This window comes from Ischnura elegans, chromosome 10, assembly GCF_921293095.1.
Source record: "Ischnura elegans chromosome 10, ioIscEleg1.1, whole genome shotgun sequence".
NCBI classification, from domain to species: Eukaryota; Metazoa; Arthropoda; class Insecta; order Odonata; family Coenagrionidae; genus Ischnura; species Ischnura elegans.
In genome coordinates this window covers 78395339-78406309 of record NC_060255.1, presented here as the reverse complement: position 1 = coordinate 78406309, position 10971 = coordinate 78395339, and the positions used below count along the sequence as shown (strand labels likewise).

The following is a 10971-nucleotide window of genomic DNA, read 5'->3' as shown; positions in this document are numbered from 1 at the left end:
AATAGGTCTTTTTACACCGTATATCATGAATTTCAACATCGCGTGGTGGTGAATCATAGTCATAAATATTTTTAGGGCGATGCCGCTAATTTTTCCATTCGATGTTTTTAGAGAATATAGCTATATGCTGGTACAATCTAATATATTTATTTTAAAAATATTGAATGGTTTTTTTTCAGTTACTTAATATCGTTTATAGTCATAAACATTAAAGTTGCAATCGGAACCAATTGGAAATCAAGTTCAAAGCTCCACATATTCCTATTTCAATATTTTACGAGTTAGTTCTATAGAAGTATCAAAAATGGGGTTATTTTCCTTCATATGTAGGTAGATAGGTACGTAAAATATCACAAACTTTATGTCATTTAAATTTTTTCTCAATCATTGACAAGCTATGTAATTTTTATTTTTTTCCATAACCCCCAAGGGTCACCCAACTCGCCAAATTTGAAAGGCATCAGAGTGTTTCCGTTTGATTGGTGGGTTGAACTCAGTTTTAATGACATCACATTAGTAAATTAAGTAAGGATTTGGTTGAAGTCAATCTGTATCACTGGTTTTCATTTACAGTTATACCCTATTCTAATGATCCTCCAAGTGAGACATGGTATTTCAGCCTACTTTCATCATGAGACTGCCAAGGACATGAGTAAATATGATATTATTCAAATTTCAACTGGGTATTCAATTATTATTACAATTTTTTGCTGCCACCATCATTGGAAATTATTCATCAAAAGTATTATTATCACATTTATGTGTTATAAATGATTTATCCGAGAATTTGTTCACATTTTTCAGTTAAAATAATGTTAAAGACATTTCGTAGGTACCTATCTATCCGTTTTCTTCCTTTGGATCTGTAAAAAAAGAAATCATCACATTAAATCTTCATCTAAATCAACATAACCTCACTTATCTCATCGGTAGAGGGTTATTTTGTGATAGGTAGAACAGCGTGCTCCTAGATCAATGATTATTAGTGCTGATCCCGGTGGGTATTGCGTGGCGACCTCTTCAGAATACAAATAAAGCCTTTGCCGCAGATCTCTTCTGGTTAGGATATACGAGTGGGCGGGGAATGCCTTTAACCTCCCTTTCACCTTTTCCGCATCCCACCCTATTTAGCCCTCCGTTATTCTTCTGACCTCTTTCTCTCTCATTCCTTTTCCCTTTTCACGCCATATTGAGCTTGTAAAATATCGAGCAGCTATCCCGACCCCTCAGGAGATTGGTGAACCTTGCTGAGAGGGAAAGGTCAGAAACTTACCAAGAAGAAACCTCCAGCACAAGTTCCACACACCTGTCTTCGAGGCAAAACCTACATATCCACTAGTCTCAGATATTTTCTGTTAATAATTTAAGGTTAACAGGCTCAGAATATTATTTTATGGGTGGAAAACATTTAATCTACATCTACATGATAACCCGCAAGCCGCCTAAAAGGCGTGTGGCAGGGGGTTTTAGGACACCAGCCGTTTACAGATAAAAAATGAAGTGCTCTAACGAAGTTGGGGCTAGCGTTTATTAAAGTCCTTTATGGTTCGGGGGAAAAACAAATTCCCACATCTATCCGTTCGGCAAAACATCTCTCTTAATTTATCGCTTCTATCGGACCTGGAAATATAGTGTGGCTCTAATAATACGCTCTCTATGTCGCTCTTAAAGATATCCATACTCAATTGTTCAATCAATCTAAGCCTAGCGCGCAGTCTCCGAGTCTCCAGCGGCTCCCAGCCTAATGCGCTTAACATCTGGGTAACGCCGCGGCGCCCGAGACAAGAGTCTGACTTGCCGGCGCAATCGTTGAGGCCATTATATATCTTATTAAGGAAATCATAATGTTCCCTTGGAAAAATTGGAACAACAAGACTAATATGGTATGCAAGATGTATACAGTGCATGTAAGTGTAGACAACTGTAATTTCGTATCACTTTTAGTGAATTACCCTCTCCTACAGCTAAGTCTGTACAAATGTTCGCATATAACCACCTCGTCGGGCGGTTCGACATTCACGCACATAACTTGATAGGAGAGGCGGGGTGGCAAATTGGGGCAGGATTTTTCAACTGATAACTAAAGTTGACACTTTATTTTATAATGTAGTGCTAAACACTTCGTGAAGCAAAGTGAAAAACATAAAGTTTTCCTCTACATTATGTTAAAAAAACGTGAAAAATAGGACATTTTAATTGTTTAAATAAAAGTAATAAAACTTATCGCTAGAATAAAGACTTTCACTAAAACGGATTCTAAAAATGTTCATTTTTATTATGTAATGATTTAAATATAGGCATTTTAAAACATAACTCAACAGCAGCAAAACACTTGAGTCAATTAAAAAAAAATGGGAAAAAATTTTTGAGATCATTTTTCATTAAATTGAAAGACGTCTCCTGCGTTAAAAAAATTAGTTATAAATAAAATTATTTCAGTAATGTGGTCACTAATCATTCTATAATTTGAAAATGTAATAGTTTTTTCCGAATTAAAAAGTGAAAAAATCATTTTTGGCCAGCTTTTTTCGATTTCAGCCCACTGTGCGCCGTCTGTACGCCCGTAGCAGTTTTTGGCGAAACGCGCAGCCTTCCTTTGTATTTTAATTCAGTTCGCGGATTAAGTCTTTCAGCGCCGGATTCCATACGCTCGCTGCATATTCAAGGTGCGGTCGGACGAGTGCAAAATAGCACCTTTCTTTTACTTTCTCATCCCAAAATCTTCCCACAATACGCATGACGAATCCTAATTTCTTCATTTGAAGCAGGTAACTAATAGCTTAGGACATTCGCACTGTAGCGAAGGATAGGGAGTGAATGGTGATAATACTCCTGGCTTGCTAGCATCATGGGGCGTCGGATTTACGAGGGTCGTTTTTTTTCAAGCCACGATGGGCCAAGAACAGAAGACGAAAAGATTGATTAAAAATTATTTCATTGGTAAATGTTGATCACACTTGTGGTATCCTTTCGACATAATCGCCTCGGCGATTGAGGAATTACTCGTGCCTGTGGATATACCTTCGTACTAGAGTGACGGGCGATGTGTGCATATTTTAGAGCTAAAATCAAGAAAATTAATTAATTAACTTTACTTACAAATCCATCTTTAATTTCAATATAAATTTAAAAATCCTTTTAAATAAATTTATTGTAACCCATTAGTACTTATACATAAGCTTCATCTTGACCTGACATATATGTATTTAACAATTCAGAAAATTAATTCTAAAAAAACATTCTTTTGACGGAGGTATAAAAACTGAATACAAGTATAAGTAAATAAAAGCGTGGATTATCGATTACACAACAGGTTCCTCTGAAAAGACTAAAATACCGCCAAATTCTTTGGGTTTCAAGAACTTAAGTACTACTAACCAGGTATAATATTAACGTTTAGTATAAAAGAGTATCTAATCCTTGTCTATGATCTATTTATGTTTATGACTTCCCATGATTTTTGTCTTTGTCCTGAAGCTCATTGCCCGGTAAAAAACGTTTCCCTTCAAGCCACATATTCATTGCAGCGTAAAGACGGAAGTCATCCGACTTTAGGTTGGCATTACACGGTGGGTGATCGAAAATGTCCCAATGAAATTGCTCAAGGAGCAGTTGGACTACATCAGCGCTGAGATGACGGTAGGTAGTTGCCATGGATCAGAGCAGTTCCAGAAGCCAGCATGACTCTTTTGTTTTGAATGGGAATGGACGTATTGCTTCACGCTGTTTCACACTCTAGCCACAGTGCATTAAAAAAATTCTCTTTCATCGGCATAAATGTCAAGAAAAGTCAATGCTGAAGCCATTCGGCGAGTTTTCTGGCTGTCGCTCCACAGTGCACTTGGCGGGAGAATCAATTGGGGTAGTGTAATTAATGAGATTGCTACAAACCTTAAACTTTCTACTTACTGTTGGAAATTACTTGAGCGTGTAGTGCGGAGGACTCGCAATTGCCTTATCTGCGAAGTACCCGCATGTCGCTTGTATGGTGTTTTTGCTAAGCTATCGGAGGTTGAAAAAAACGACCCTTGTATTATTGTTGAAGAATTTTAAATGAATTAATCTTTTTATAATTTATCTATGAGTATCTTGAATATCTTAGCAAAAAATCGTTTCAGGCTTGACGTGGTGGGAATGCGCTACATCTACGATGTAATAAAAAAAGATAATTTCCTCACATTAATATACAACTCCACTATCGACCATTGTTTCGACGCTGTTATTTCATTCTCAAGATTTTGAAACAGACACTCTTGAATATATTTTTTATTTTTGCAGTGATTTGGTGCTTTGAAATATTGTTAATGTTGCTAGCTCAATGGTGGAATTTCCATGTTGCGAAGGGGTGGCGAAAATTCTAGTGATTTTTCCCTGAATGTTACGGACGGCTGACGAAGATTCTCGTAATTCAGGCACGTCAACTTTAAACAATTCTGAAGCATGCTATAAGTATTTGGTAGCACATTTTCAGTTGCTGTTTGTAACTTACAAAGAATTGACGTAATGGTAATGCTTGATTAGGCAAAGTGTTAATTGAATTATTATCTTTTTAACCATGTTTAAATCAAGTAGAGTTTGCCCAAATTGCCACATATTTTTGGCAGAAATACACAGTTATGGCATATTTTCTAATGGAAGGTCAGCTCAGTGACGGAATAACGCCAATAAATAACGCCAGAGCAGAGGGTGAAAAGGAATTTAAATACTCCTGGACGCAACGATCATATTTTTGTGAAGATCACTACGGTGGAGGAAAAATAGTTTTTCATAGATCCCTCAAAAGGTGAATAGCTTGCTCTTAACGAAGAACACCGATGGAACCACGCTTGAACGTACGACGGACAAGGTGGTGCACTGAGCGAAGTGTCCTCTAAACAGAACTTATGTTAGACGGGAATCGGGCACTATCTAAAAAATACCTCCGGGATTTGACGCAAGACTTTCTGATTGGGAATCTATTAATGCAGAAAGCACACCAATATGAATATCTATATGAATAATAACTGGAAAATTAATGACAGTTTATGCATAATATTTTGACAGTACATTTTCTATAAAGTAACTCGTGTATAGTTCTATTGATATAGAAAGAAGGGGTATGCAAGCAAATTCATTTGTTGAATTTTAATGAATTTACTAAAGTATATACCACTCTCAGTTATATTCACCGGAATGCAAAATAGTCTGAACTAGCAGGTACATAACTTCATAGGGGAAAACTTATGCGAAATAAAATGCGGAGACTGCAATTACGATTCCACGACGTTACGGTCCTCAGAATGAACTCATTCACTTCGAACACCGGATGTCGTATCTCGTGAGCGATCCTTTGCCAAACAAATTCTCGTGGAGCCAAGCCAAGGGGGCTCATAAGTACCTCTAACGGTTTCCATTCCAACATCAGCGCAGCGCCATGCGCACCCATTCATTCCGTGCCGGGTTCTCAAACGGATGTGGCACACTCGATTGTACAAAAAAATACTCTTTATATTCATGGTCGGGGAGTGCAATGTGTGTTTGATTAGGCCTGATTATATTGCCTGTAGGGTCGTTCATTCGGAACCAAAATCGCAATTATTTGGAGAATTCGGTGAATGGAGGAGAAATGTCTGTTACGGAAAAAAATAATACTTCCTATTCTTTTCATAACTATGATACAATATTAACTACTAATATACATGGTAATTTACACACTTTAAAACTTCAGTATCAACCATGGTTTCGACAATATATGTCATTTTTAACGTAAAGAAATCCTCAATATACTGGAGTGTGAAAATTACCATTTGTAGTTTATATTACGTACATCATGAATGCATCGCATTTCCACCAAGTCAAGCCTGGTTTCATACATTCTCTCATAAGTTTAAAAAAAATATTATTCTGCTGATTAAGATAGGTTTACATGGAGAATTTAAGAAGTAGGTATTCTGCCAGACTCCTCTTCCTTAATGCAATACCTTCTTCAATTCACAGTAATGCCTACCCCTTTTCAGTCTACCCAAAATTTATACACTTTTCTCCTCCTTTTTCCATGTTTTACTTCTTCCTTGTTCACCTAGCAGTGTTCGTTTCAGTTTTGGTATAAATATTGCCTTTTTTATTGTTCAGTGCATGAGATATTGCCATTCTTGGAAGTTTAATCTAACGCAGCCGAAGCGACCCGGCCAGTGTAGTCACGAGGAGGTAGTGGGCGTAGGATGAAGAGATTGAGATGTGTGAAGGAGGAATTGTGAGAGAAGGGCCTGTCTGACCGAGGCGTGAATGGGTTGTTTATTCGGGGTCAAACGCTGAATGGGGTGCCAATTGGTCACTCCTTAAAAGCTGTGAGGCGGTAGGGGGGTATGAGAAGGGGCCCGGAAGGCCTGTGACGTGCAATCACTACGAGACGCGTTGGGCGTGAATATTAAAGAAAACCCACCCCCGAATACGCCTACCGAACGGTCATTCGCGACGACGAAAGAAAACGTTGAAATGCAGAAAATGGAGTCTTAAGCCTGAGTCAAACGATCATTTTTTCATTACCTTCGAGTAATCACTCAAGTGATCACTCCAGCGAACAATCAAGTGATCAATTGGAAATGATCGTCGCACGAAATTGTATTCCCCAATTAGAGAATCCCAAGGAGGTTGGTATTATTAAAATATTTATTTTCATCTCCCCGAAAACAGCTCATGGTATATCTGGGGGAGCTGTTTTCGAGTTTTTAGCGTGGTCAAAGCTCTGCCATCTTGGTGTGACAATCTTTGGTCTTAGTCTCAGACTGATACCTTGAGGTCAATGGCGTAGCCCGGGGGGGGGGGGGGGGGTTGGTTCATGGGGTCCTGACCTCCCCGAAATATAAAAACACAATTATTTTCCTTCATAAAAGAAAATAAAATTTTGAAAAATCATGGATTTATGAAATATTTCTTTGACAAATTAAGTTATTTCGATTATGGCAAGTGTTCAAATTAGTTTAAAACCTTACTTAGTATCCTGTTTTTCAAAAACATTTCTTTCCTGGTTTTGACCCCCCCCCCTCCCCGAACGAAATTCCTGGTTACGCCACTGCTTGAGGTGGTTCAGTTATGTTCTGAAAATGCACTAAATTAAGCGAAAAATGCTACCATACTCGTTTGTATTCCACCGGTGATTGTCATCGGATTTTTCCCATCATTCACGATACTTCTATTAAGGTATAAACTCTGTTTCAGTTAGCCACTTAACGGGTGGGAATAACCCTGAAAATATACTTTATTGCTGTAATTTGTAGATTTCCGTTTGCCATAATATAATAAAAAACCAGTATAAGTGCAAGGATGCGACTAGTTTACTCTCGTAAAATTTTATTTTCAGCTGAGCTGGTTGTAGAACACACCCGTAGAGATTGATAATGATTTTCCCTGGGAAAATATGTGTGAGACATAACTTCGCGAAGCCTACCAATGAAGTAGGAAAAAAGGTTTATATTATGCGGTCCATAGTTTAAACAAAATGTATTTACGAGTTATGACTAAAAATTACAGAAATGTAAGCATTGACCCTTATGGGATTGTCACTGTTTTGGTCAAAGTTGGCGGGGCTTTTCCTACTCAAGCGCCCTCATTCCTGCCACACTGCGCTTCATGCTCGTAACCAGTGGTGCCCCCTCCTCGAAAAATCCATACAAGTGACTTGCCAACTATCGACAGAATACGGAGGTAGAGCTTCGAGGATACCAAGCAATTACCTTATTATTAGCCAAATAATATGGGTACCCTTGCATAAATTCCCAAAAGCTGAAAATTTGCATGAACGTTAAGGATGCCATTCTAATGAAATACTGGAAAGTCCCCATCCATCCCGTGTGTGCAAAAAATTTTATTCGAGGCCAAAAGTCACAAAAATAGGTTTTTTGCATTTGTTGGCCAAACGGTTAGTTCTACGATAAAAATTGCAAGACCAAAATTGTAGATCAGAAAATTATCTACAAATTTGTCGTTATCCTTTTTTCTCTAACATTTACCATTTTTGAGAAAAGCCATTCGAAAGTTAGCTTCGTATTCTCCGTAATATGCATGACTATATTGTTGCGCTCTTCGGACATTAGTGGACCCGTAACACGCATATTGGTTACTAGCTCTCACGGACGGCGAAAATTTTTCTTCTCGGTTGCATTACGATGTTCATCTATTCTGCATTTGAGGGATCTAGATGTTTGCCCGATGTATAATTGACCACAGGAACACATTACGTCATACACTCCTTCATAGATGTCGGATGAGTGACGATCTTTTTCACTCCGGAGGAGGTCTGCCAAAAATGAGTAGACGTGGAATTTACCCGGAAACCAATCATCAGTTTAATCACCGCGGAAACCTCCGTAATAATTTGAGTGGTATCATACTGCCGGGACGCCGCTCCGGTACTGGTTAAGAAAAGACATGATTGTCAAATAACACTTTTATCAATGCAGGTGCCTCAAAATTTCTAATATATACATTCGTAGTCAAAACAAAAATTGATTTTAAAATATGCAGACGCAATTTGTAATAAAAACTAACAGTGAGTAATATTTCAACCATAAAAAAGTTAAGGAGAGTGCGTTCCGGCACTGCTTATTTTGCCGTGACACCACTGGCTATCAGAAATTTCTATATGTCTTAGTCATGCAACCATCTCCAACGATTACTACCTGTCGTTTTCATTGATAAAGGAAGAAATATGAAGCAGGAGGATGATAGGAAAATATATGTAATGGATTTAGGGAACAAAAGAAAATAGAGATAATATTAATCAAGAGCCTATCCGCCTGAGAATAGTAGGGTATATGTGAAATTTAAAGGAATGAATTTTGGGATTTAAAGCAAGATAGAAGCTAAATAAATGTCGGAAAACTTCAAGAACTTCTTTTGTATTAACTTAGAAGCCTCATAATTTTAGAGTTAAAGTCAGTGTTGTGTTCAAATCTGCTACCTCCTCCGCAGTAAGCAAATAATACGAAATCGATTGAAAATGTTACATACGAGTAAAATTTATGGGCCTGTCCGGGATTTGAACCCGGGACCTCTCGCACCCAAAGCGAGAATCATACCCCTAGACCAACAGGCCGTTATTTGAAAGAGCGAAATTTGTCTCTGACATTTTCACCGTGACCGAAGATTTTCTCTTCGAATGGCGGTGAGCGGAACTGTGAAAGTCACAATCGCAGCCGGAAAATAGCTTTGGGGAGCTTGGGCGGGTGGGTCGCTTTCGTTGATGTTTTGTTACACCTTAATTTTTTAAAGAATAATCTTGTTGTCGCGGTAAATAAAACAAATTAATAAAAAAACACGTTTTAAAAATTAAGTTAGAAAAATCGGATATGAGAAGTAAATAATTTACTGAAGGGAAATTTACTACCCCTCTCCTACCTTGTACGTTTGCATTTCACACATCTAAGCCTTAGTCTTGAGTGAGCTCTAAGCTAAGGGCCAAATTAGAATGATTTTTCGTACTTGGAAATCCAATTTCATTATTAAGTCAAACATTTTATCTGAAAAACGTCCAATTAAATGGAATTTTGTAAGAGAAATCATACCGATATAGTAATATAAATGGGCCTATTTGATATTTGATCCCGGAATCTTACAGAATGTCATGCAAATACGAACGAGAAATGTCTCTCGGAATAATCGGGCTACCTTTTTACCTTGTCGGAAGTCTCAGTACATGCGTGAAGTTTTCTAAGATAAAGTCAGCGTGTTACTGTGTGAATGCTTGCTTATCTTGGAAACGAAGATAATATATAAGAAGTTAGCTTGCCTTTTAAACAAATATAATATCAGCGGTTTATTGCGTGAATATTTGCTTATCTGCCCAGCAGTAAGCCTAAAATGTTAGAGTAACTTAGAAAGTACGGTACGAGAAAAAAAAAACGATGGGCCTGTCCGGGATTTGAACCCGGGACGTCTCGCACCCAAAGCGAGAATCATACCCCTAGACCAACAGGCCACGTGGTGGTTGTGAGTACATCTTTGAAAAACATCTTGTTTTCGCGATTTTTCATTCACATACTTTCACCTGCTTCCCCATATAGTCGCGAACTTCCGCGGCGTCACACCTGTCTCCGTTATGCCCCGCAGTCGCGAACCATCTGCGGACATACTCTCTATTCTCCACTATTTAAAATAAAATCAAAAGTCGTACTTATATACATCAGGCTTATAGTAACCAATAGTGAAGCTTTCTATGCCAGCTGCTGATGGTGTGAGGATGGGAATGGAAACAAAGCATTTTTTTGACTCCCACCTTTTTTATGTATTGTATATGCTGAAAATAGTTGTTACTAATGAGATTATTTTTATACATGTTTTTTAATTATATTTACATAATTATTTTGTCTATCAACCCAATGTAAAGGCCTTAGTGCTGTTTTTGGCGTTATATAAATAAATAAAAACTGCTGTGAGGATGTCCCACAGCAAGGGGACTGCATAGAGGAGGCCAAGCATATCCCATACAAGACTGATTTCTGAAGCAACTTCGGCCGCATTTTAATCAACATTCAAAAACGTTCGCGGCGCGGTGATGATTGCAATGCGATCCACTTTTTTCTAATGTTTTTCAGTATCATGTTTGTCGTTGCGAGGAATAGCATTGAAAAGTTATGAATTTGAAAGATCACAAACATCATGTATATAAATTTCGGTTAAAACCCCTGACTGTACCTTATTTCACCGTGAAACTCGGATCACTTTGTCCACCAGCGACGCGAGTGGCATTTTTTGCAAACCCATTTAAAAGCGCGGTGGGTGACAACACATTTAAAGGCCGACTTGACGATTCTCTTTTGTAAAATTCGTGTCCTACAGTTTCGAGGACACGTAAAACACATTCATAGGGTCCAAGGACGTTAGCGATGCATCAAATCAAAAATCTCGGAGTGTAATTATTAAAATCGAAATGCAAGTTTTGCCGACCATTATTTATAAACCATTATCAGGGCTTGAAATTAAAATTAATGTATA

The 10971-nt window shown here is 38.0% G+C and overlaps 2 non-coding genes across 2 annotated transcripts; both read right to left on the bottom strand.

The window, feature by feature from the left end:
* Positions 1-9001: 9001 nt before the first annotated feature.
* On the bottom strand, positions 9002-9073 carry Trnap-ugg. Its single transcript has one exon. It is a non-coding gene; the product is annotated as a tRNA-Pro (tRNA).
* Positions 9074-9883: 810 nt separating this feature from the next.
* Trnap-ugg lies at positions 9884-9955 on the bottom strand. The gene has a single exon. It is a non-coding gene; the product is annotated as a tRNA-Pro (tRNA).
* Between the last annotated feature and the right edge of the window lie 1016 nt (positions 9956-10971).